This window comes from Anabrus simplex, chromosome X, assembly GCF_040414725.1.
Source record: "Anabrus simplex isolate iqAnaSimp1 chromosome X, ASM4041472v1, whole genome shotgun sequence".
NCBI lineage: Eukaryota > Metazoa > Arthropoda > Insecta > Orthoptera > Tettigoniidae > Anabrus > Anabrus simplex.
The window spans coordinates 205,514,342-205,540,310 of record NC_090279.1 but is presented as its reverse complement, the minus strand read 5'-3'; positions in this window follow the sequence as shown (position 1 = coordinate 205,540,310).

Here is a 25,969-nt window from a genome sequence, read left to right as displayed (position 1 = left end):
ACATTTGCTAGACCAAAATACCACCACCCATCTATTATAACAGTAAAAGACATGTCTGAAACAGAGTTGAGAGATGGGAAAAGCAGTGGACGCAAGTAGCTACACAGCGCTTTAGAATGCCCAGTCCAAATCATGCTCCAAGAGGCATTGGTCTGCCTCACAGGAGGTCGGCGATTGCAGAGTACAAGTGACCACAACAGCTCTGCACTCCGACCGACCGAACACCGGAGCGGTGGCTGCGGCTCTATCGTGGCTCTACGCCTATCTATTCGGAAGGAGAGGGGAAGGTCCCCATCGTCGGATGTCCTGAGAATGGTTTTCCGTGGTTTTCCATTCTCCTGCACTAAAGCGAATACCGGCCACGGTCGCCAACCCGTCCTCACTTTCTCCGCACATAGCTTTCTCCGATACAAGTCTCCTGGCATGAGAAACGGCGTCACCGTCTAAGTGGCCCGCCTCTCCCTTCATGGGAGAATGGAAATAATTTAGCAGTAGGCGTAGTAGTCGTACGATCTTGTCGGCACTGAACCGGTTGCGCACAACACCCGATAATCACCACCACCACTGCTGGGACTTTAACATGGATATGGTGTTTCTATCTGGAGTTATCGTCATCAGTTCCGCCTACACCATTGTAACCATGACAACAGCGGTTCGTCTATGTACACTCGGTCAGTAACGTCATCTTCTCACCGTGCGCTTTCTTCCTGTAACTAAGAGCTTGTATCAAGTGAACCACGTTCTGCTACCAGTGTTGTCTATGTACACTAGGTCAGTAACGTCATCTTCTCACTGTGTGCTTTCTTCCTGTAACTAAGAGGTTTATCAAGTGAACCACGTTTTGCTACTCAGTCCAGAATTAAAATATCTTAACTGGCCGGAAAACGAACCCACATCCTTGCAATAAGAGACAGGCACTCTACATGAACGCCACAGGGCTGTCTAATAATAATAATAATAATAATAATAATAATAATAATAATAATAATAATAATAATAATAATAATATGGCTATTAAGAGACTAACGTGGAACTCCAAGAAATCGATATCACGGACATAAAAGAAAATCGCGGAGCCTTTAGTACAATAGTAGCCAGGCACAAATTCGTCGAGACACCTAAGGAAAGAAAACTGAGAGGAAGTAGTCCACAGAACGAAAGATGCAACACAGTTCATTCATGAAGAGATTTTGTGATGATCACAAGGCGAAAATCATCAGGCCAACGAATAAGTTCAAACACGCTCTTTAAATGGGAATAACAAAGGAAGAAGAAGATGATGAATATTATAATTACGAGATACAGAAATTATTTCATTTTCTCAAAATTCATGAGCCTGACCATTCTTTTGCCTCCACACACCAACAGCGCGTGGCAACTCGTCCAAATCTTGACCACCCCCAATGTTGCTTAACTTCGGAGATCTCGCGGGATCCGCTGTTTGAACAAGGCTACGACCGTTGGCTTTTTTTTTTTTTTTTTTTTTGTGGATACACTAAATTTTCTTTCGATTTTTCGCAAACCCCTTTTCACCCCTGCGCTCAGCTCCATGAGTAAATGTTTAGCATTATGGTTTTTAGTTTACGGGGTTCCGGGTTCGATTCCCGGCAGGGTCTGGGATTTTAACCTTAGTTGATTAATAGGTTGGACTCGGGGCTCTGTGTTTGTAATGTCCTCAACATTACAAATCATCTTATGTAAAACCCCATCATCACAGAGATACGCGTCATCTAATAGGCCGTCCATTAGAAAGAAACCAGGCCTCTTCCAAAGCCACACACCGCCATTATTATTATTATTATTATTATTATTATTATTATTATTATTATTATTATTATTAATATCGCATGCAGAAGAGAGTTTACGCCAGGTCAACAGTCGGGACAGGTCATATCGATTAGAGTTATCGATAATAGCCGACCGTAGCACGCAATGATGTCATATAATCGATACTTTTATCTGCACACACACGCTAAGTCACGGGGGATTTGCATATAAAAGTCGTTTTTACACAAGTCAACAATACGGCTATCGCACTGAGTTGATGTCGTTCAGGAGCGCACGCTAAGTCTTCGCAGCGGTGATAACCTGCGTCGAACGAGGACAGAAGCAGCTCTTCCCACCTCTTCAACCTTGGGTCACTAGCAGACGCCGCTTTATCCAACAGGTCATAGCAGGCCGCGCTCAAACACTGCTCTATTCTTTGACTGAAGAGTACAGAGTCCCTTGGAGAAAAGAAATCGGTGTTCGCAGAACAAAACGATATTGCAGCAGTAGTATTTCACATTCAATTATTTTATTATTGCGGTATCAACTCTGGATTTCATAATATTTATTTATTTATTTATTTATTTATTTATTTATTTAGTCTGATCCAGGACACCCTAGATTTGCCATAAGACACAGAATAATACACAATAACAATTTTGAGGGAAGATAAAGAAGATTAATGTTTTAAAAAAAGTGATAGGTTACGTATTTATTATTTATTTATTTATTTATTTATTTATTTATTTATTTATTTATTTATTTATTTATTTATTTATTTATTTATTTATTTATTTATTTATTTATTTATTTATTTATTTATTTATTTATTTATTTATTTATAGAATTCGTGTTGTCAAATTGATTCTTAATTTTTGCAGATAAACACAGGTCAATTAAAAAAATACTTCAAGTAGATCTACTTTTCAATTATATGTGAATGTTCTTTACTTTACACAAGTTTGGTTGTTAAAATTATTAACGTAGAATATTAAAGGAAATATAGAGAATATTAGGAATAATTTTTGGTCGCAAATTGCTCTCAAACGATCCCATTGTCCCCGGTATTCCCTGCCATCCCAATATAAATGCTCAATTACGCCTACGGTTCCAACTTTGGGTAAACAACCGATATTAAAAGACTAGTATAACAATTCTGTCGCAGACTGTATTGCGATACATTCACTCAAGGATGAAAAATGCTCCAAACCAAAGAGTAAAACTTTCACTTCAGTATAAGTAGTGACGTCTAGCGGAAGCTGACAGCATCATAATACAAATGACAGTCTACAAAATCTTCCCAACAAGCACCGCACAGATATATGTGTACATTTTCAAACTGTTATTTAAACTTCCGATTATATATTTTTTATTTCTTTTGTTAGGAAAAGGAATATATATATGAAAGGAAATACGAGAGAGAGAGAGAGATGTATTATATATTTGTAACAATAAAAATGTTTTAAGGATAACGCAAAAGGGATGCAAATCATCATCATGCAAATCCCAACAAGGAGTATACATGCATCTCATAAATGTGAACAATAGAGATTTTTTTGTGTGTGTTTATATTTTTTCTCTCCTGTTTCTCTCTACTTGTTAAGGAGAAGTTTGTGTGTATGGTGGAGAAGAGGTGGATGGGGGGACGGATAGAAAATGGAGGGAAAATATCCAAAGATGTGTCATACGGTTCAGAGATTTAGCATGTCTGAAAGGCTCTCCGGAGGAACATTGGCCTGTCTCTCTCGTTCCACATTGTGTGGTAGCCTGACAGCCTCTGTCAAGATCCCAATAATAGTCTTCCATGTAAGCTGAGGCTTCACATGTCTTGTGGCTGTATTGTGGTCAGCACAAGTTAGCTGCCTTGTAAGTCATACGCTTGATTGTCTCGCATGCCACAAGTTAAATTTCAATAAATATTCCCTCCATTAATAGGTTATTCTCTTCGATTAATAGACGCCGCATTTGTACGTAGAAATAGGTTAGAATGCAAACAAATTTGGTTATTAGGAAGTGTCCTCTAGTGCGTTATATAGCGAGAGTAACAAATTCTATGGATTATGATGGGCCGTACTCCTAAATTTATGCAAGTCTCATAACACAACTGTTGTGTATGGTAGACTATACTAGGATGAATGAGTAGAATACTCTCCTCTCCTGTCACGGATAACCACCAAGAGGGAAGCGAGTATTCAGTTATTGTAATCATAATATTATGCATGCCGTTAGTTGCTTTTTTTTTAGAATATACGTTGTTCAAAAGTTACAACAATGATACAACCTATTTTTTTGCTACGGGCTTTACGTCGCACCGACACAGATAGGTCTTATGGCGACGATAGGATAGCAAAATCCTAGGAGTTGGAAGGAAGCGTCCGTGACCTTAATTAAGGTACAGCCCCAGCATTTGCCTGGTGTGAAAATGGGAAACCACGGAAAACCATCTTCAGGGCTGCCGACCTTATTCCTACAGCATATGAATGGACGAAAATAACGAACAGACACCCTCCGCCCCCAGTCACGAATGACTAGCTGGAGAAGAGAATATCAATCCATAGCTATCATCGCAATAGCATACAACTAGTTATGTTCGTAATTTAAAAAACACCTCACTTAGTCCAATTAAAAAACTGTCACAACACATTATCACACTATAATTTACTGCTACAGTACATTATATAAACTAACCATTTGAGGTTCTTCCTAGATTTTAACTACGTCATAGAGTTTAGGATACATCCATAAACATCGTCTTACTACATGCTACATGAAACTTCTGATTTCATCCTGATGATGATGATAATGATGATGATGATGATGATGATGATGATGTTGTTTGTTATTAAAAGGAACTAGGTCACCGGCCCTTAATGATACGAGGTGAACGAAACTAAAATTAAAACTTCCAAATGTATCCACTGACTAGAATCTAAAACTAATGATGATGAAAAAATGATCGTGAAACAAAACAATCCGTGGATCCATTTCACAATGCCTTCATTCCTGGGATGATATTCATTATCTAAAGAGATCCGAAATCCATATCACCGCCCTCTCACACTGATACTAATCACTCGTAAAGTAGAACCAAGGTGTTCCTTCTATAGTGGTACTTATCACAGGTAAGACAAAACTATGGTGTTCCTCACATGATAGTATTACTCTCAGGCAACGCAGACCTATGGTTTTCCTCACAAGCTGTTACTAGTCGCAAGTAACGTCGATCTATGGTGTTCCGCACGTTATGGCACTAATCACAAGTATTCTCATGGTTCTAATTTCATCATCCCTTGCTCGCCCATTTTTGTCCATGGGTGTATTTGCGTCTCCCACCCACAGGGAGGTGTTTTCATGCTATTTTATTTTTTGCCACATTCCTCTTATAATATGACATAGTTTTGCTATTCTCCCTTGTGTCTTCAATTCTGAGTTTAACAATAAGTGTGACGTTCAAGTTCATTTTCGATTTTACGTACCTCGTTCCAATCTGTATATTTCCCTCTGATCTGTCTTGTTTCCTTTCAGTCTTTTAGTAGGCGAGTCACTTCCATACCTTTATTGAATAAAATGCATCGATTTGCCTCATTTTTGGTCTTTTAACTTTATTTTATATACTCCGATCAGCAATCAAATTATCTTTTTGGTCGACATTCCAGTCCTTACTGTCATACTTTTATTTATTTAAAAAGTTCGGCAATTGTTCTCTTGCTATGACATTCTGACTTCATTGTTTGTCTTTAAATGTATTTCACTCTTTGTACCACAATTTTTCACGATGCCATATCATCCCTTGATAAATGTGTTTGCCAATAGGTAGACTATACTTGTTATCCGCTTCAATACGTTTACATTCTAACCTATTACTGCGAAATATCCGAACTCTATGATACATATAAATTGCGAAAGATAGGCATGGATCGTTTAAGCATTTATAAATGCCAAGCAACTGCGAGGAAATACCTTAAGTCCCGAAGTTCAAGGCTTGAAGGTACAAAGTCTTACAAAATAAACGTGGCAGGTAATAGTTTCGAAAGCTAAACAGTGCTGATGATGAGACCCGTGGCTTTTAATTTTTATACTCACGTTCAGTGCTTAGGTCCTTAGAGAACTGTCACACTTCCTGATTCACTTTAAGTTCCTGACTTTCTTAAATATCATCACAAGAGCCCGAATGTTTAGGCTGTAATAGGTTAGAACGCAAACTTACTAAAGCAAATAACTAGTATACTCTGCCCGGACAACAGTTCTGCTATGGGATGTCTATAAACAGTAGGATCTCGGCTTATTAGAACCCCTAAAACTGACGACTGTTCCTACCAGGTAAGTTGGTTTGTATTCTAATCTATTACTGCCGGACTTCACTCATCACCTAAGAATGAAAATTGTCGTAAGTCGGATTTTTTCTGAAATTAAAATATTTGGACCAAACGTCGTGCGCCAAGTTGCTCAACGACGGAAGAAAAATAGTAAAACTGAGCTATATTGCCTCCAGAGACCAGTTATTAAACTATATACATGAATTTTAGAAGACATAATTTAGTGTGAAAACTCGTAGGTCATTCATAATGAATATCAAATATTTCAATTTAGTTGTTAGTAATACTGCTTATTTAACAACATAGAACAACTAATGAAAGATAAAGGAGTCAAATTACCTATTGCAGTCACCTAGATTAAATAATATTTTCAAGAAAAAATAAATTATTTCCACCTTTAATGCAATATGAGTTACACTACAGCCTCTGGAAATTTCGTCAAATGCAATGAAAGCCTCCAAACAGCAAACGCATGAAAAACTCGTATGTCCAGTAACGACCATTTTGTAAGTTGTCAATTCATGCATGTGTCATAATTATCAGTAAACCTATTGATAGAGATTTCATAATTTAAACAAAAACACATTTCCGTCTCTCGTCAAATTAGATAAATCGGGCACATGAGGCCCCTACTTTGAGATATTACGTTGTGGTATTGCACTGAATCCCAAGACTGCCTGAGTGAAGTTACATTTCTTGTCCTAGGTACCGATATCCAAATCCATAGAATCTTGAGGAAAATACTGCTGAACTCACGTTAGGTTCACGACATACTGAAGTAAATTTTCTATGAAGGTTGTAGTGAATTCCAAGTCAATATTATAAAGTTAATTTTCATGTAGTGAAATTTACATTCAGGAGCAGTTTCAGTGCATTTCTATGCCGACGTATCATTGTTACGAAGGTCAATCAAATATAAACTGGATTTTTGTTTCTGAAGATCAACATTTGGTAGGACTGGCCCCGCGCTTCTGATATGCTTAGGCATGACCGTTAGAAGTGAAGAGAGCGTGCTGTTAGATATTTCCGGCCGTTTCGTCAGTAACGCTCACGATGTCGGAGCAACAGGTGCACCCCTCCAATGCGCAACGCATAATTATAAACTTTCTTGCTCGTGAAGGAGTTACAGCGGCGGAAATTTTCCACAGATTGACTGCAGAGTTCGGTGATCAAAGTTGTCAAGAACGCATGTGTGTAAGCAGTGTCGGAGGAAGGGGGGAGGGGAGGACACCAGTGAAAGCCAACACTCTACTGTCAACTGGCAAGGTCCTTGCAACCGTCTTTTCGATCGGGGAGGCATTATGCTGATTTATTTTTTGCATGAGCGATGCAAAATCAGTGCTGATTACTACTGCGAGCTGTTGAACAAGGCGAGGGTTGTAAATCGCCGCAAAAGACGAGACCAACCGATTCGACAATGCGCTGCCCCATACTGCAGCTCTGTCTGTCTCCAAGGTACAGGAAATGCACTGGACTACACTTGATCTTCCTCCTTACAGCCCGGACTTATCACCCTCCGATTTCGATTTGTTCGAACCACTTAAACAAGCTCTAGGAGGGCGACGATTTAAAGATTACGAGAGTCTGTAAGACTTCGTGCGCAAGTGGCTCGTGACACGACCCTGTTCTTTTTACGAGGAGGGCATTTCCAAAGCAGGAAAGTATGTGGAAAAATACTGTAATTGCCTTATGTTTTTCAATAAATGAATTCAAATAAAAAATAAAATCCCGTTCATATTTGATCCCTCATCATTCTATCACGGCCTTCTAATTTAAGTTTGCTATGCTATTGTAGCGCACGGAACTCCCAAGGACGCGTGAGTGAGGGTAAGTTTCGTTTTTTAAGTGACATTCGGATCCATGCGTTGTGTAAGTCTACTGCCATGGTGGCATAAAAGATTGCATTATTAGCTTACTAATTGTATATAAAATCAATTATATTTACAAGACTTCCATTTTAGAACTTTTACTAATGTTATAGTATATTCGATACTAGCGTGGATTCACAAAACCAAAATGCCACACTCCATGCAAAAATTCTTCCGAAGCTTCTTAATACACGCACCTAAGTATTAAGTGATTTTTTTTTTATGCAAGCCTTCCTTTCTTCGGCTGGTTTACATTTTATATCCTCCTTACTTCTGCCATTATTGGTTATTCTAGTACCCACGTGGGAATATTATTCTACTTCATTTAATATTTATATTCCTTTTGTAATATTTCTTGCATCACCTGACTGCATTCGACTGCAAACAATTAATCTCATTTCATATTCTTTTATATTACGCCCCTTCTTCAAGACTGGGTCCACACCATTCGGAAGTTCAACCATATCGTCCATGGACTGAGAAAAATAGCAATTTCTGAAAGTTCTGATATACTCTCCTTACACTCTTCCTCAATCGCTTGTTCTATATCAGAGGTGCTCAGTCGGGTGCCCGTTGAGGCTAGCTCAGTGCGCCCGGGCTGCCGTGATGTAAATCCGGGCAGCTTACGTAGCAAGCATACGTCACAGTGAAGCGTGAGAGCGAACATACTCTGCAGCTAAACAAGGAAGCATTGGCGTTCGATTTTAATTAAGAAGCTCTCCTCCAATACTCACCGAAGCCCTGATTGCGATACATTATTTAAAATAAACCTCTATAATCGCAACATAAAGAACCTGAACTTTTCAAGAGATTCCGGTTTGATTTATACTCCGCTCGATATAAACAGTCCGTTTCATTTTCTTATATTTATTCATTCAAAGAAAACTGACACGTCATAATGTTTGTATTACCATCTGCAAAGGTACATGTTTTAAGCATACAAACTATGATTTACAATTCCCTGCATGAGAATGACAGTATTTTCATTTTAGAAACTAAAATTCCTGTTATTCATTAAGCAAAAATTATTATAATTGCATAAAGCAACAATTATTTTGCACAGTGTGACTTTCCCTGTTCACTGAACACGTCCGGTGATAATAGCTAACATCTAAATAGCGAGAGGAAGTGAGAACATAGATATTTACTGCCCCAGATCAAAGTGCTACATCAACGTAAATACAACCTGTGACAGTAAAGTTAGGTGAATAGTCCTGTACTATGAACATAGATGAACAATGCACGACAGTGACCTTACTGTCCTCCGGAATAGTCCCCTCCTATAACTATGCACTGCTGAGATCGGCGATACATGTCCTGGAAACTTTGCAAGAAGGCTTCCTTTGGGATGGTGTTCAAAAGCCTCGTCACGTTTCGTTGGATGTCAGGAATATCGCCAAATCTCTTTCCTTTCAAAGCGAGTTTGGTGCGTGACTTTTCGACTCTGACCTTTCTTCGGCGAGGGGATCCCGGAGAACGCCACTCCATGCTTTGCCGTTCCGTTTCAGGGTCGTACCTGAGACACCAGGTTTCATCCTCAGTCGCATCCGCCGTTTCGACAAAATCCTGTAAAGCTTCTAAACGAGCCTGCTTCTGATCGTCAATAAAGTGATGTGGCACAACCCGAGAACACGTTTTCCTCTTCCCTAACTTGTGGGTAACGATTTGTCGCACGGATTCACGGTTAATCTCCAGTTCATCCGCTATCATGCGCACAACTAATCATCGATCGTTCGTGATTAATGTCCTCACCTTCTCAATGTTTTCGTCACTGACGGCGGTCGCCGGTCTTCCGCTACGGGAGTTGTCAGAGACACTTTCCGCGCCTCCTCGAAAACGGACGAACCACTCGTGCACACACTTCAGGGACAGTGCTTGATCTTCATAAACACGCATGCATTTCTTTCGGTGCCTTGCCAAGCTTAAAACAAAACTGTACATTGGTCTTTTGATCGTTCATATTCCTGTTCGTAGTTCAAAACCAACGCACTAAACACGCACTGTGTCAAACAGGTCTTACACGGCACATACACGATGCTCAACTGAACAACGTTGGGAGCAGGTGGTCAAAACCTGCTGCTACTCAGGTGCAGCGCTGCGTATCGTCAGTGTTGCCGACTCGACCGTTCTGACTTCATTCACCGAACTTTATTGTCACAGGTTGTTTATCTACCAGGTATGCCTTCAAATAAATAACCACGTTGATGTTATTCCCGGTAAGCATGATTGGATTTTTCGTGAGCTTATCAGATAATTAAAGCCCAAACAACCACAAGCAACAGCTTATTCACCTTACCTCAGTGTTATTGTATATTACAACTGTTTCTAAGGTACCTCTTAAAATTCAATTGTGAAAATTGTAATTCCTTATGTACATTATAAAATATTTGACGTTGTAGGCCAAACTCTTTAGTGTATCGTAATAAGTATAAATATTTTCTTTCGTAGAACGTAAATTGAAAATGACGTAGATTTCTGCCCTCTTTCTTTCAGTATTTTCTGCCTCCACTTCAAACTCGGGTATAGCAGCAGTCACTGGGAGAACTTCGCCCATCCTTCATGGCCTGTGACGTAGCCACAACGTCATTGTAGTAGAATAGCATACGCTACGCTTATCGCCTCCCAGTCCGCCCATTTACAGTGCTGGGCACCCGCGGGATGGAATGCCCAGCGTGAGCACCTCTAGTCTATATAAACTGTTAAAAGGGTGAGGTGTGAATAAAGTGCAACTCTGCCCGACTTCTTTCTGGATGTTGGATTCTCTTTGTTTACCTTGATTTCATTTGTTTGTTGTTTGAGACTGGTTTGATACAGCCTTACAAGCCACCCTATCCTGTGCTAACTGTTTCATTTCTCCGTAACTACTGCATCCTACATCTGCTCTATTCCGTTTGTCATATTCACATCTTGGTCTACCCCTGCCGTTCTTATCGCCTACACTTCCTTCAAAAACCAACTGAACAAGTTCTGGGTTTCCTAAGATGTGTCTTAACATTCCTTCTCGTCAAATTTAGCCAAATCGATCTCCTTTCACCTATTTGATACAGTATCACTTCATTCGTGATTCGATCTAACCATCTCACCTTCTGCATTTTTTTCGTAACACCATACTTCAAAACCTTCTTTTCACTTTCTCTCTGAGCGAGTTATCGTCCATGTTTCAGTTCCGCACAATGCCACGCTCCAAAGGAAAGTATTCAAAAATATATTGCCAATTAATATATCATCGTTTGAAGTGAGAAAATTTCTTTTGTAAAGGAATGCCTTCCTTTCTTGTTCATTTTACGTCCTCCTTATTCCTGCCATCGTCAGTTATTTTACTACCCATGTAACAATATTAATCTACTTCCTTTAAGACTCAATTTCGTAATCTAATATTTTCTCCATCACATGACTTCGTTCGACTGTACTCGATTACATTTGTTTTGAACTTACTTATTTTCATCTTGTACTCTTTCCTCAAGACTCTGTCCGCACCATTCAGCAATTTATCCAGATCTCCTGCAGTCTCAGAAAAAAATAACAATAGCATCGGCAAATATCAGGGTTTTGACTTTCACTCCTTGGATTGAGAATCCCTTTCCAAATTCCTCTTTCATTTCCCTTACCGCCTGTTCTATATAAACTTTAAAAATGAGGGGGGACATAATACGAATAATTCTCAATCCTATCTGGTTTCGTACCTCGTTATTTTCCGGGTATTGAATTGTCTCTTAACGTCAGTTGCTTCTTCGCTACCTTTCAACCACTAATAGAACCTGCGAACACTGCCGCCCGCAGGACAGGTACGGTACAGCAATTTCCATACATTCCAGGTTATGGGATACGGACGTTGCAAAACATGACACACAAGATCATGCACACCACAAAAAGAACAAAGTACAGAAAATAACATACTACGTGATAATAAACACACTTTATTTTACAAAGTATAGCCCATTGTTTTCAAGAAAACATTGCCATATTTTTCACACCTGCCACATCAGGCCGCTCTGTGCGCAGCTTATCTTTTAGGGAGAAATGTTCAGACCGAAATCGCAAAACCGACTCTTGACATACTCAATTCTTTTACAAACAATGCCGAAAATGTCTTTTCTTTATCGTCTATTTGCACGCACACGGAAGACAAGTTCGCGGTTTTGGTTGCTCACCTAAAGCAGCAGGGGTTTTTCGGCATCGTCTACAGCGTGCATGTACAGCGGGTATAGTATCATCAGGCGTTCCGTGATGGAAATTAATATCAGCAAAATAACTTTCACACCACCCAAAATCAGTCGCAATTGGGGCCACAGAGTCATCCCCCTGTGGGTAGGGCGGTAGATTAACACCCGCGGCATCACCTGCTCCATCCAGGGGCTCTTAACTTGGGAGCGCGGGTTGATTGGTGAGTCCTGGCATTGCTTCCACTTACTTGTGCCAGGCTACTCACTTTCTTCTATCCTATCCGACCTCTCCTGTTCAACTCTTGTTATTTTCCGACCCCGACGGTATTAGAGAATTCGAGGCCTAGGGCGTCTTTCATGTTCATGCCCTTCGTCGTTCTTTTCTTTCTTTGGCCGATATCTTCATTTTTCGAAGTGTCGGATCTCTTCCACTTTTTTCTCTCTGATTAAAGTTATGTAGAGGATGGTTGCCTAGTTTTACTTCCTCTTAACAATAATCACCACCACCTCAGAGTCACAAGACAACTCACCCGTTGGGTAGGGGTTCAATCCCTGTGATGGCCATGAATTTGAAGTTATATCCACGATCGATGTTGATAAAGACAATCCATGACAACAGAAAGGAGAGCAACGCCATTTCCAAATAGACGAAGGAGTTTCTTCGAGTTGTGGTACGTAACTTAAACAGTAAGAGTGGTTAGCTGTATGCCTGACCGTTCTTGCCCCTATAAATGTACCTAGCGCTCATTTTCAAGTAGGCTTGATGAACCTCAGGACCATACCCCTCCACAAGTAGAAAATTATTTTCTAAATGTCCTGACTTCTTGGCGGGGAATGGAACACACATCCTCCGGGCTGATACGAGCACCCCTTTATCGCCTCGGCTAGGCCAGCCTCTGATCCTCGACAACACCAGCACGAAATGCAAACTTCTTTGTTCAAGGGAACGCACCCTTTCGTTCCTGACTCCACCTTTACAATCCGAGGGATGTAAATTAAAAATAACGATGTTGATTAAATTAAGAGGAACATGAGAAATTCAGTTCTAGCATCACTTGTTTTGACCTCTCTGTAGAAAGGGGAAAGTGTAAGTAAGAAAAAAAGTAAGAAAAAAATAACTCGTATAGCCTAAATTATTTATGTGAACCTATTACCTCCATTACTTCATGTTTAAAAAATCTTGATAAGAAGAAAACCCCTTATATTTTTCGAGTTTTAATAATCACTAAAAATTACTTAATTCTTATTAAAACAGCAGAAACTCTTGCCTCCTCCACCCCATCCCCTCTCTTTCCCAGTAATAATAGCTTCAACAATAAGAATAGCTAGCGTAACCATGCCTTGGCTGAGGAAAGTAAAAAAAAAAAAAAAGGACGAAAGGAACGCACCTGCTACTGGTTTCTAATTTTGTCCGCCAGAGCGCACCACTCTTAATGAGATCGTGCCTTAACGAGCAAAGGAACTTAGTTACCCGAATGTGATCTGGTTCTTAAAGACCTACATTTAGAAAAATGTGCCTTCATATTTTCTACTTGGTATCATGTAGTGTAAAGGTTTTACCTTCTTTTAATGTAAGACTATACATATAAAAAGATGAGGGGAGTTGGTACGTGTATATAAAGTCTGGCCTGCTTGCATATCGAGCGGGGAAAATAATTAAAATAGACATTGTAAATAACGACAAGTTCTAGTTACTAAAATTACCTTCATTTGTTTCAATTAACAGGGAGGGGTGAGAAATACATTGTACATATCCGGGCAGTATTTTGCCTAAGACATGTTGTCGTTGTTGTTGTTGTTGTTGTTGCTTAAAGAAAACAGTTTCTCTCCGTCCCAAGTGTGGCCCAGGTGCTGCCTCTGCTAGTAATACGAAATTCCTGCAATCACGTTCGCAATACGGATTATTTCTTATAGCTAAATGTAGTAATACTTACGCAGAGTTGTACCGCGGCAAAGCATTAACTCAGGTTTTTAACTGGACTCACGTAACATAAAAATTATAGGTGCAGTATCCAAGAAGATGAGCCTGAAAAGGATTGAATATACGGTCGTAGACCGAATGAACATGAGCATGTATTTGAGTCTGCAGAGGGTCTGAAGAAACTGCGGAATGGTATGGCCACACAAAGTCTTGGAGAAGGAGTCTTCTTCTTCTTCTTCTACCGCTTTTCCCACACCTGTGAGGTCGTGGGTGCGAACTGCGTTGCACACGCGGATTTGGCCCTGTTTTGCGGTTGGATGCCCTTCCTGACGCCAACCCTATATGGAGGAATGCAATCACTATTGCATATTTCTGTGGTGTGTTGTCTGAACATTAAGTGGAGAGTGTTGAGACGTACTCAAACACACAGTCCTCAATCCAGAAGATTCAACCAGAAGCGATTAAAATCCACGACCCGGCCGTGAATTGAACCCGGGACCCCCCCCCGAATCTATGGGCAGTACGCTGACCATTCAACCAACGATTCGGATGAACATAAATAAATCCAAAACAAATGGAATGGAATGCAGTTGAATGAAGTCAGGTGATGCAGGAAATATTAGATTAGGAAATAAGGATGACAACTTGCATACTAGCACAAGTAAGGAATGCCTTCCTTAAAACAAGAAATTTGAACATTTCAAGCACTGGTATAGCAATTAGAAAGATTGTTTTAAGACTTCCGACTAGTACAAGGCAATTTATCTCAGACAGAAAGTTTCAAAATGTGGTGTTACAGGAAGAATGCTGGAGATACTAGAAGTAATAGAGCAACAGTTGACCCATACTGACATGACCGACCAGCCCCAGCACTCTGAGATAACACAGACATAACCACCTAAGATTGCAATCCACAATGCATTTTATGTGGATTATTAGATACTTTAGAAATGTCTTAGAAACTTAAAATTCAAGTGTATGTTATTGATGGAATTTAATCCCGGAAAACCGGTTTTAACAAAGTATTTCGTGCTGATATGGACTGTCTGTTCTTTTAACGAATTGCGAATCAGCAGTACTGCTATCAAATATTGCTTTATCATTTTATGATGATTATGCTAAAAGTGGTGATATTTTCTTAAACTGTATGCATATCTCAGTGATACTTCCCTTTATCTTATTCTTATTCTTTCAGTAAATCTGTCCTTAGACAGGTATCAACTGGATGTCCTCCATTTCTCTCTGTCCTTAGCATCTTCCTTAATTTGCTTGTAAATTCTTCCTCTCTTCACATCTGTCAGCATTCCAAACTTTCTTCGTCCTCTCCCTCTTTTTCCTTCAACTTTTCCCTCCATGATTCTCTGTAATAGACAATTTCTACGTACTATGTGACCAACTTCCCCATAACCACATTTCAAAACTTTCTACATTTTCTTGTTCTTTCTGTCTGACTGTCCACGTTTCAGAACCATAAGACACGACACTCCACACAAAAATTTGGCAAACCTCTTCCTAAGTTTGATTGCTACGCTTCTAGCTGTCAGCAAACCTTTCACTCTCCCAAAAGCCTTCCCTTTGTATTCCCCCATTAACACACACTGTTGCTGTTATTTGGATCATCAGCCCGTAGTCTGGTTTGATGCAGATCTTCGTGCCACTCTATCCTTTCCTAACCTTTTAATTTCTTTGTAACTACCATCTCCTTCATCTACTCAAATCTGTTTGTCATATTCATACCTTAGTCTACCCCTACCGTTCTTACCATCTACACTTCCCTCTTCTCTTCAACACAAAATCGTTCTCCTTTCAGCCATTCCATTCGAATTGTCTCTTTATTTCCTCGCGACCTTTCGTTCTTCCCTTAGAAGGTTCTCCAGTCCCCTTTTCTGTTGAGTACCAGATTTTCGTTTGCGTACAGAACTTCACGTGGTTTGATCACAGTTTCGAAGTGCCTGATCTTTGTGTAGTTTCTGTAGGTGAACTCTCTGTGCTTCCTTTTCTAACCGTGTTGGCTCTACAATGTCACTAAGGTATGTGAACTGTGGAACCCGTTTTATAAATTCTATAAAAATGTCGTGCAATCTGACCGTAGTAAGATCGGTTTCCGGCAGATCTTTCAGCTCAACCCGTTGCCGCTAAAATGGTTGCAACGAGACCGAAAAGCTTGGACATGTGATGAGGTTCTGCAGGAGCACCGAGTAGTTACTCCCTAACAATCGTCACCATCGAGGAAGGACATCAACTGCTCAAGGCCTGAGTCAGCGTAGATGGGAGGTGTACGAAGAAGTTCACTGCGTCTCTACCGACGACTCAACGAGAAGAGCGGACATCATAGCCATCAATAAGAAAGAAAATAAAGCGACGGTCTTAAATCATACCATTCGCTTCGAGAGGGACCTATAACAAGCTCAGGATGTTATCTGGAAAAACAAGCGGTTTAAACGCCACGTCTGACATATCTATCAGACAAATATAACATTCGTCTTAGTCAGTGCGTTAGCAAAGGCCTCCTGTTTAGGAAGAAGGTTGCGGGAATGAGGGATGCGTCTGAAGAGCAACATGCGAAGCACGGAACATCTCGGTAGAAGAGCGAGCTAGAAGAAGTCAAAGACTCAAGAATCTTTGGCGAGAGTGTAAAGAGAATGGTATCAGTCTGCGTGACAGAAGGAAGATTGTGTAAACGTGGCCCACAGGTGGCCGTATCGATAAATAACAGTAATATACTGTAGGTTGTGTATTACGGGCCTTTCGAGTCACCCTTAGTGGAGGGCGGATGAGTTATTTCTAATTAATCTTACCACTATTTCGTGTTTAGTTTCTGAATGTTGAATTTATTTATTTATTTATTTATTTATTTATTTATTTATTTATTTATTTATTTATTTATTTATTTATTTATTTATTTATTTATTTATTTATTTATTTATTTATTTATTTATTTATTTATTCATTTATTCATTCATTTATTTATTTATTTAGTGTTCTATATGTGTTTTTGTCGTCGTCTGCCCCTTTTGGCGTACTGGATTGTGTTCTTAGCGACCTCTTAAGAGCCTTCCTGTTGGCCCAGTATTCCTTCATTTTCTCGCTGAATTCTTTCCTGCGCTCCTCTCACCAATTCCCGGCATCTTTGTGGCTACCTGATATTAGGAAATGTTTAGTTTTGACCATTAAACAGTATGCATTCCTGTCAGTTGTGGAGGCTTAATTAATATTAAGCTCTGCAAGATATTTTCCTACTTGCTTGGTCAAGGGGAATCCAGTAGCTTTGCCTTTGTTAGCAACCTTGAAGGTCTTATGGGATAATCTATTAGGATCCATTCTGTGTAGGTGTCCAGAGAAAGGCAGACTTTTTTTTCCTCTAATGGCATCTAAGAGGTTTTCTTCATGCTCGTAGAGCTCATTGTCGGGTTTGTACCATCGCCTTCCATCTGGTAGGATCCTTGGCCCTATTATTCTTCTCAGGAATTTCCGTTCTTGAACTTCCAGGGCTCTCAGTGGGGTCTTTCTAGTTAGGGATAGGCATTCTGCTACGTATTTATTTATTTATTTATTTATTTATTTATTTATTTATTTATTTATTTATTTATTTATTTATTTATTTATTTATTTATTTATTTATACACATAAGGTGTTAGGAAATTATTGTATTACGCAAATAAACCGTCCATCATTGTATACCATACATGATATTCAATTTTAGATTCGTTATGAAAGGCTAAATGTTTTTAGATTTGTTAGTAGAGAGGAATCATTTCCCTGCACATTCATTTGTTAGTGTGCTAATGCTCTATACGTCAGAGGTAAAGCGCGCCTGCCTATCAGAGGTTTGATCACGGCCCAATAAATCGTTAGAGAAAGCGAGCTATCTTAATGACCAAGGTAACCTGGCTATATTAGATTAGACCTTGCTGCTACCAACTTTATTTGAAATGTATTACGGGATCAAACTCAGTTCTCGAATCCGAACACGTGAAATAACCGTTAAAAATTGTAATTCTTTTTTGTTAGTAGGTTGGGAAACCTTTGTGCTGACAGAATGGTAAGATATATGGATATTGTATGGGTCACGCAGAGCAGCATTGAACGTCAAATAGACTCGGGAAAGCATTACCCCCTTCCTCCTGATAATACTTGGAAACTAGTGCTTCACCAATGGTGTCCCGCATGCGCAATTTATGGCGTATATCAACTTGAAACCACACCAATTACAACTACAATTAAGGGTAACACACAAGAAGAAATGTATTGCAAATTAGGGAAAATTACATAAAGAATTCTATCAATATCTGGCAGAAAGATGATAATAATAATAATAATAATAATTATTATTATTATTATTATTATTATTATTATTATTATTATTATTATTATAGTAAGTGGTTTTTATCCCACTAGTTACTATTATGGTCTTCGGAGGCGCCGAGGTGATCGCAGGATTTTGTTCCACAGGAGTTATTTTAAAAGCTGAGTGATTCTGATGATGATGATAATAATAATAAATCTACAACAAAAATGCATGTCTCTCCACGTTAAGATTAAACACTACAATACTGTAATCAAACCTGAGGCTTTATATGAATGGGAAACTAACGCGGCCATAAAAAGAAGAGAGAAAAAACAACAGAAAAATTTTAGAACCAAGACATACTAAATAAGGGTACCGCCTCCAATCCCGGAAATCGACAGAAAAATTATCTAATATTGCGGCAGACCTCAGGAAAAGAAGGCTAAAATTTTATGGACATAAAAGGCTTCCAGAAACCAGACTAACCCACCAAATTCTTGAAAGAGTTGATAAATTGAATAATTTCCCTTGGACACAACAAACAAAAGCGGACATGAAGATCGCACAAATTCAAATTTTGAATCGAAATATAAATAGAAAGAAAATTGACAAGTGAGAAGTTACTCCAGAAAATAAAGTAACAAAAAGAACAGGTACCAAGTGCACGATGCAGCCTCCCTGGCTCAGGCGGCAGCGCGCCGGCGTCTCACCGCTGGGTTTCGTGGTTCAAATCCCAGTCACTCCATGTGAGATTTGTGCTGGACAAAGCAGAGGCGGGACAGGTTTTTCTCCGGATACTCCGGCTTTCCCTGTCATATTTAATTCATTTCATTCATTAATCATTGTCCCAGAGGAGTGCGACAGGCTTCGGCAGCCGGCACAATCCCCATCCTCGCAGCCAGATGGGGGTTTCATTCATTCCATCCCTGATCCGATAGAATGACTGGAAACAGGCTGTGGATTTTCAATTCTCACCAAGTGGACAGAAGAAAGGAAGAGGATCTTCAGTGAACAGATGAAAGCATCCTGGATCCTCCGCAAACGAAATCATAAATAAAGCTTCGTTTGTTCCGAAATGGACAATTCACGCATAATAATAATAATAATAATAATAATAATAATAATAATAATAATAATAATAATAATAATAATAATAATAATAATAATAATAATCGGGCATCTCTGAAAATAATTTGAAATAAAGACAGGTGTGAGGCAAGGGGATGGACTATTCCCACTCCTATTCAACTGTGTCCTAGAAAAGATAGTGAGAACATGGAACTCAGAACTTGAACATCAAGGGATAATCCCGATCTGTTTAGGGATAAAATCAGGAGGGATTAAAGTCAACAGCTTGGCTTTTTCTGACGACTTTGCCATACTATCAGAAAGTCCAGAGGATGCATCCATTCAGATTAACCTCTTGGAAATAATCGCCAACCTAAGAGAACTGAAGACCTCAGCAGAAAATACCAAAGTCATTACGAACGTCAAAGATGGACCAAAATTCTTGGAAACTGAGATAGGACGGATAGAAAGGTTCAAAGTTCAAGTACCTTGATGAGACGATACAGAAGAATGGACTAGAAAAAGCTGCAGTGGAAGATCGGATCTCCAAAATGGAGAGAGCATACGGCTTGACAAAAAACATCTACAATAAGAAGTGCTTGACCTGTAATTCCAAATTAAAACATTACAACACCGTGGTCAAAACAGAATGCCTGTATGCCAGTGAATGCCTGTCCATGAACTAGAAGCTGGAGAATCTAGAGGTCCTGGAAAGAAGAATCCTCAGAAAAATTATAGGAGCTGTCCAAACTGAAAGCGGATGGAAACTTCGGAACAACAAAGAAGTTTATCAGAAGGTGGAAAGAATCCCAGAGACCATGAAGAAAAGGAGGCTGTCGTTTCTTGGACATATGTATATAATGAACGCAAACCGACTTACCAGGCAGATATTTGATTACTTCTGGATAAAAAAGACCAATACAGCATGGATTAAGGAAACGAAGAAGGATATGGAAGACCATCTGTTAGAAAGGAATATGTTTAGGAACACACTAAAGAATCTGGAAGGTGTTCATGCCGCAGGAAGAACTAGGAATACCGCAAGAGCCTGGACAGATGAACAACGGAAGCAGGCCAGCGAACGCATGAAGGACTATTGGACACAGAGAAACCTCCGCACGAAGAGAAAGAAATGACGTTGTAGCGTGATCCTTAGTGGTCCACTCGCTTGTAAAAAAAAATTAAAGAAAAGAAAGAAGGAAAAATCCTGAGAAAGATCCTAGGACCAATCAGAGAAAATTGTGTGTACAGAAGACATCACAGTGAAATGTTCCTGATTGTGGAAAGGATAACGGGCACCATTCGGAAACGAAGGGTTATTTTTATGGCCACATAACACGTATGAGCTCGCAGAGGTTGACCAAGCGGGTCTTTTCCTACATTTTTAACAAGAAAACTAAGGGTTCACCGAATTTGAAAATGATCTTCAAGATATAGGTATCACACATGAAGACATCCAGGATTATGTTCCTATCCAGAAAAAAGTTCGAACATACCAGCGACTCCAAGAAAAGCCGAAGTTCAAACAAGGCAAGAAGAGGACGGATGAAAGAAAGGAGGTTCACAGAGAGCGAATACGGGAATACTGGGAAAGAATTAAAGCTCAAGGATGCAAACGGTTGAAATAACGTGGTCCATAGCCCTCCGAAACGAAGCAGAATATTACCATTATTGATATGGAAATTTCGTGGAACAGAGAGAGATATGAATGTGCCGGGGTGAATGGGCGGACCAGGAAATGACCAGAGAATAAGTTAAAGCATTAAATTTTGAAATTTTATTTATTTTCTTCCTTTATAATTTTAAAATTTGATAGCTAAGCTGAATGAACAACAACAATATAACGATGAACTCGTCAGCTCACACGATAACAATGACAAAGTCAAAAATCAGGTACAAAATTAGAGATAATTATCCATGTGAAAATATACAAGGAATGAGCATAATCGCTGTAAACAAGAACATTTTTACGAGCACAAGAGCATGTTTGCTCCACTCATTAGCATTCTAGGAGGCTTAGCTCCGAAAGCATGTTTGCTCCACTCATTTTCATTCTAGGAGGCTTAGTTCCGAAAGCATGTTTGCTCCACTCATTTTCATTCTAGGAGCCTTAGTTCCGAAAGCATGTTTGCTCCACTCATTAGCATTCTCGGAGGCTTAGCTCCGAAAGCATGTTTGCTCCACTCATTAGCATTCTAGGAGGCTTAGTTCCGAAAGCATGTTTGCTCCACTCATTAGCATTCTAGGAGGCTTAGTTCCGAAAGCATGTTTGCTCCACTCATTAGCATTCTAGGAGGCTTAGTTCCGAAAGCATGTTTGCTCCACTCATTAGCATTCTAGGAGGCTTAGTTCCGAAAGCATGTTTGCTCCACTCATTTTCATTCTAGGAGCCCTAGTTCCGAAAGCATGTTTGCTCCACTCATTAGCATTCTCGGAGGCTTAGCTCCGAAAGCATGTTTGCTCCACTCATTAGCATTCTAGGAGGCTTAGCTCCGAAAGCATGTTTGCTCCACTCATTTTCATTCTAGGAGGCTCAGCTCCGAAAGCATGTTTGCTCCACTCATTAGCATTCTAGGAGGCTTATCTCCGAAAGCATGTTTGCTCCACTAATTAGCATTCTAGAAGGCTTAGCTCCGAAAGCATGTTTGCTCCACTCATTAGCATTCTAGGGGGCTTAGCTCCGAAAGCATGTTTCCTCCACTCATTGACATTCTAGGAGGCTTAGCTCCGAAAGCATGTTTGATCCACTAATTAGCATTCTAGAAGGTTTAGCTCCGAAAGCATGTTTGCTCCACTCATTAGCATTCTAGGAGGCTTACCTCCGAAAGCATGTTTCCTCCACTCATTGACATTCTAGGAGGCTTAGCTCCGAAAGCATGTTTGCTCCACTCATTGACATTCTAGGAGGCTCAGCTCCGAAAGCATGTTTGCTCCACTCATTGACATTCTAGGAGGCTTAGCTCCGAAAACATGTTTGCTCCACTCATTGACATTCTAGGAGGCTTAGCTCCGAAAGCATGTTTGCTCCACTCATTTTCATTCTAGGTTGCTTAGCTCCGAAAGCATGTTTGCTCCACTCATTTTCATTCTAGGAGGCTCAGCTCCGAAAGCATGTTTGCTCCACTCATTAGCATTCTAGGAGTCTTAGCTCCGAAAGCATGTTTGCTCCACTCATTTTCATTCTAGGAGGCTCAGCTCCGAAAGCATGTTTGCTCCACTCATTAGCATTCTAGGAGGCTTATCTCCGAAAGCATGTTTGCTCCACTAATTAGCATTCTAGAAGGCTTAGCTCCGAAAGCATGTTTGCTCCACTCATTAGCATTCTAGGGGGCTTAGCCCCGAAAGCATGTTTCCTCCACTCATTGACATTCTAGGAGGCTTAGCTCCGAAAGCATGTTTGATCCACTAATTAGCATTCTAGAAGGCTTAGCTCCGAAAGCATGTTTGCTCCACTCATTAGCATTCTAGGAGGCTTGCCTCCGAAAGCATGTTTCCTCCACTCATTGACATTCTAGGAGGCTTAGCTCCGAAAGCATGTTTGCTCCACTCATTGACATTCTAGGAGGCTTAGCTCCGAAAGCATGTTTGCTCCACTCATTGACATTCTAGGAGGCTCAGCTCCGAAAGCATGTTTGCTCCACTCATTGACATTCTAGGAGGCTTATCTCCGAAAACATGTTTGCTCCACTCATTGACATTCTAGGAGGCTTAGCTCCGAAAGCATGTTTGCTCCACTCATTTTCATTCTAGGAGGCTTAGCTCCGAAAGCATGTTTGCTCCACTCATTTTCATTCTAGGAGGCTCAGCTCCGAAAGCATGTTTGCTCCACTCATTAGCATTCTAGGAGGCTTAGCTCCGAAAGGTTACTGTAGTCCAGCCTCTAAGAGGCTTCTTGCAATATTTCGCGAAACACTTGCACACCTTTTAGAAAAACACTTTCTTTCTTCATTCGTGTCAGAAGTACCAAATTTGCATACAGATATTTAAGAAAAAAACATGATATATACATTCCTACCATACAAATATACAAGTCTATTATACAAACAATCACAGATAAAGCAACAATTCGAGAGCTAGATGAATCTTGCCCAGTATTGGGCAACGCCAATAGGCTTGTGGGAGGCTACAATCAAGACTTTCATAATGCACATTGAAGGACGTAGAACACACTGACATAGATGTTGGATTGTCTGCAGCTCTCCGCAATCACCAAACGATAAATCGCTTGAGAAATCCCACTTCCGGAAATTTACATTTGTTCTGCCGTCTTCTGTACGGAATCTTTTAAGGGCTTCCCATACAGTCCACTTCTCCTGGTGTATGCCAGTATCTACCAGAAAAACACTGAAAAACCTAAATGGGCTTATGGCCCGAAGTTGCAGAGGCTAAGCCTATACTACAGAAGGATGACTAAACAAAAAATATTACATACCGAAGGAGTGTGAAGAATTTAGAAGTTTAGAACATTTTAGTCACCCCATACCAACTAGAATAGGAATCAACAGAGGGTGAACACTCTTTCTTCCTTTAATTTACATGTTTCCCAGCAGATATTTGAACAGGCTTCTCAGACTTGCCGAAAATGTAAATTTAAACAATGACCTTACAACTTTACATTCATAAAAGAAGATTGAAATCTTCCTCTCAAGTTATCTCCCTGGAGGTATCACATGTTAAAGAAATTTCTGCCATTATATTGAGTAGTTGGGCCTTCCGAACGATGAGAGCTAACCCCTGCCTCCGAATAACATGCCGCACTCACTAGACCGGAGAGACGAAGGTGACAATACGGCTCAAAAGCGCCCAGTTTTATAGCATTTCCGAGGGGAAGTTTCCAGAACTCTTTTCGGATAGGCAGAGTACCTTTACACACCCCGAATTTTAATTGGCTAGAGAAATATACACGAAAATCTTGACTGGGTAATAATTAAGGAAGAAGGAAGCCGTAGGAGTGTTGACAATTTACACACACAGAAAGAACAATCTGCAAAAACTAAGGTTAACAAACTTTAAAAATTGAAATTCCCTCAGGAACTAATTGTCCTTAATCCCGCCAGAAGCGGCACATAGACCGATGGTAGACACACCTAATGGTTGAAGGTCCAAGTATCTTGTTTTACATTAGTTCTGGATTCCTAACACAGATGGCCTTCTAGAAGGCGCGCAGTTCGACGGGACAGAGAAGGTGTAGCCCCGGTAGAATTATTATTATTATTATTATTATTATTATTATTATTATTATTATTATTATTATTATTATTATTATTTTACGTTCCACTAATTACTATCACGCTTTTTCGGAGACGCCGAATCGCCGGAATTTAGTCCCGCAGGAGTTCTTTTATGTACCAGTAAATCTACCGACACGGAGCTGACGTGTTTGAGCAGCTTCAAATTTCTACCGGACTGAGCCAGGATCGATCCTGCCAACTTCGGCTCACAAAGCTAGCGCCTTAACCGTCTGAGCCATTCAGTCCGTCTTACATGCTGGAAAATTAACCGACGTGAAGCTAACATAATTGATCACATTCAAATTTCACCGGACTAAACTAATCTGAGTATTTCCTCTCAATATTTTCCAAACAAATTACGGTTGATGTGTTGACAGATAAAACTTCATGGTAATCGTCCAGAACACAGAAGGAAAATAAAAATACGTTAAAACTCCAAAACTTCCAACTTCGTAAGGCTTGGAGAGGAAGATAGAAAATACATATAATAATAATAATAATAATAATAATAATAATAATAATAATAATAATAATAATAATAATAATAATAATAATAATCATCATAATCATAATAATAATAATAATAATAATAATAATAATAATAATAATAATAATAATAATGCCCGGCACATTGGCTGAATGGTCAGCGTTGATTTCTCCGGATCAGAGGGTCCCGGGTTCGATTGCCTGCCGGGTCGGGGATTTTAATCGCCTCTGATTAATTATTTTTGCCCCGAGACTGGGTGTTTGTCTTTATCCCAAAACTTAACTCTTCATATTCAGACAACACACTACACTAGCAAACACCACAGAAACACGCAATAGTGATGACATCTCCGCATATGGTTCGCGTCAGGAAGGGCATCCGGCCGTAAAACAGTGCTAAATCCACCCGTGCGATACAGTTCGCACCCTCGACCCCAGAGATATGGGAAAAGTTGTAGAAAAAGAAGAACAAAAGGATAACGACAATAATATTATGTATTATATAATAATTTATATTTATTACCTTCCATCGACGTTTTTCAGAACAAATTTTCTGTATGGGAGTGAATGTTTGGTGGAAAGGTGACATTTTATTCATAACTTGGAGGTAACAGAATGAAGGTAATGACAATGATTACTGCTAAAAACAGAAGGGGACAATGGCAGGCGAGAACGCGGAATGAGAACATCAAGGCATGCTTAGGAATACACTTGATAGGCAACACTATCACTCCATCCACCTATACCTTACATCACAGCCTGCACGGTAGCTAGGTAACAATGTCTGACCATCCACCCATACCTTACATCACAGCCTGCACGGTAGCTAGGTAACAATGTCTGACCATCCATCCATACCTT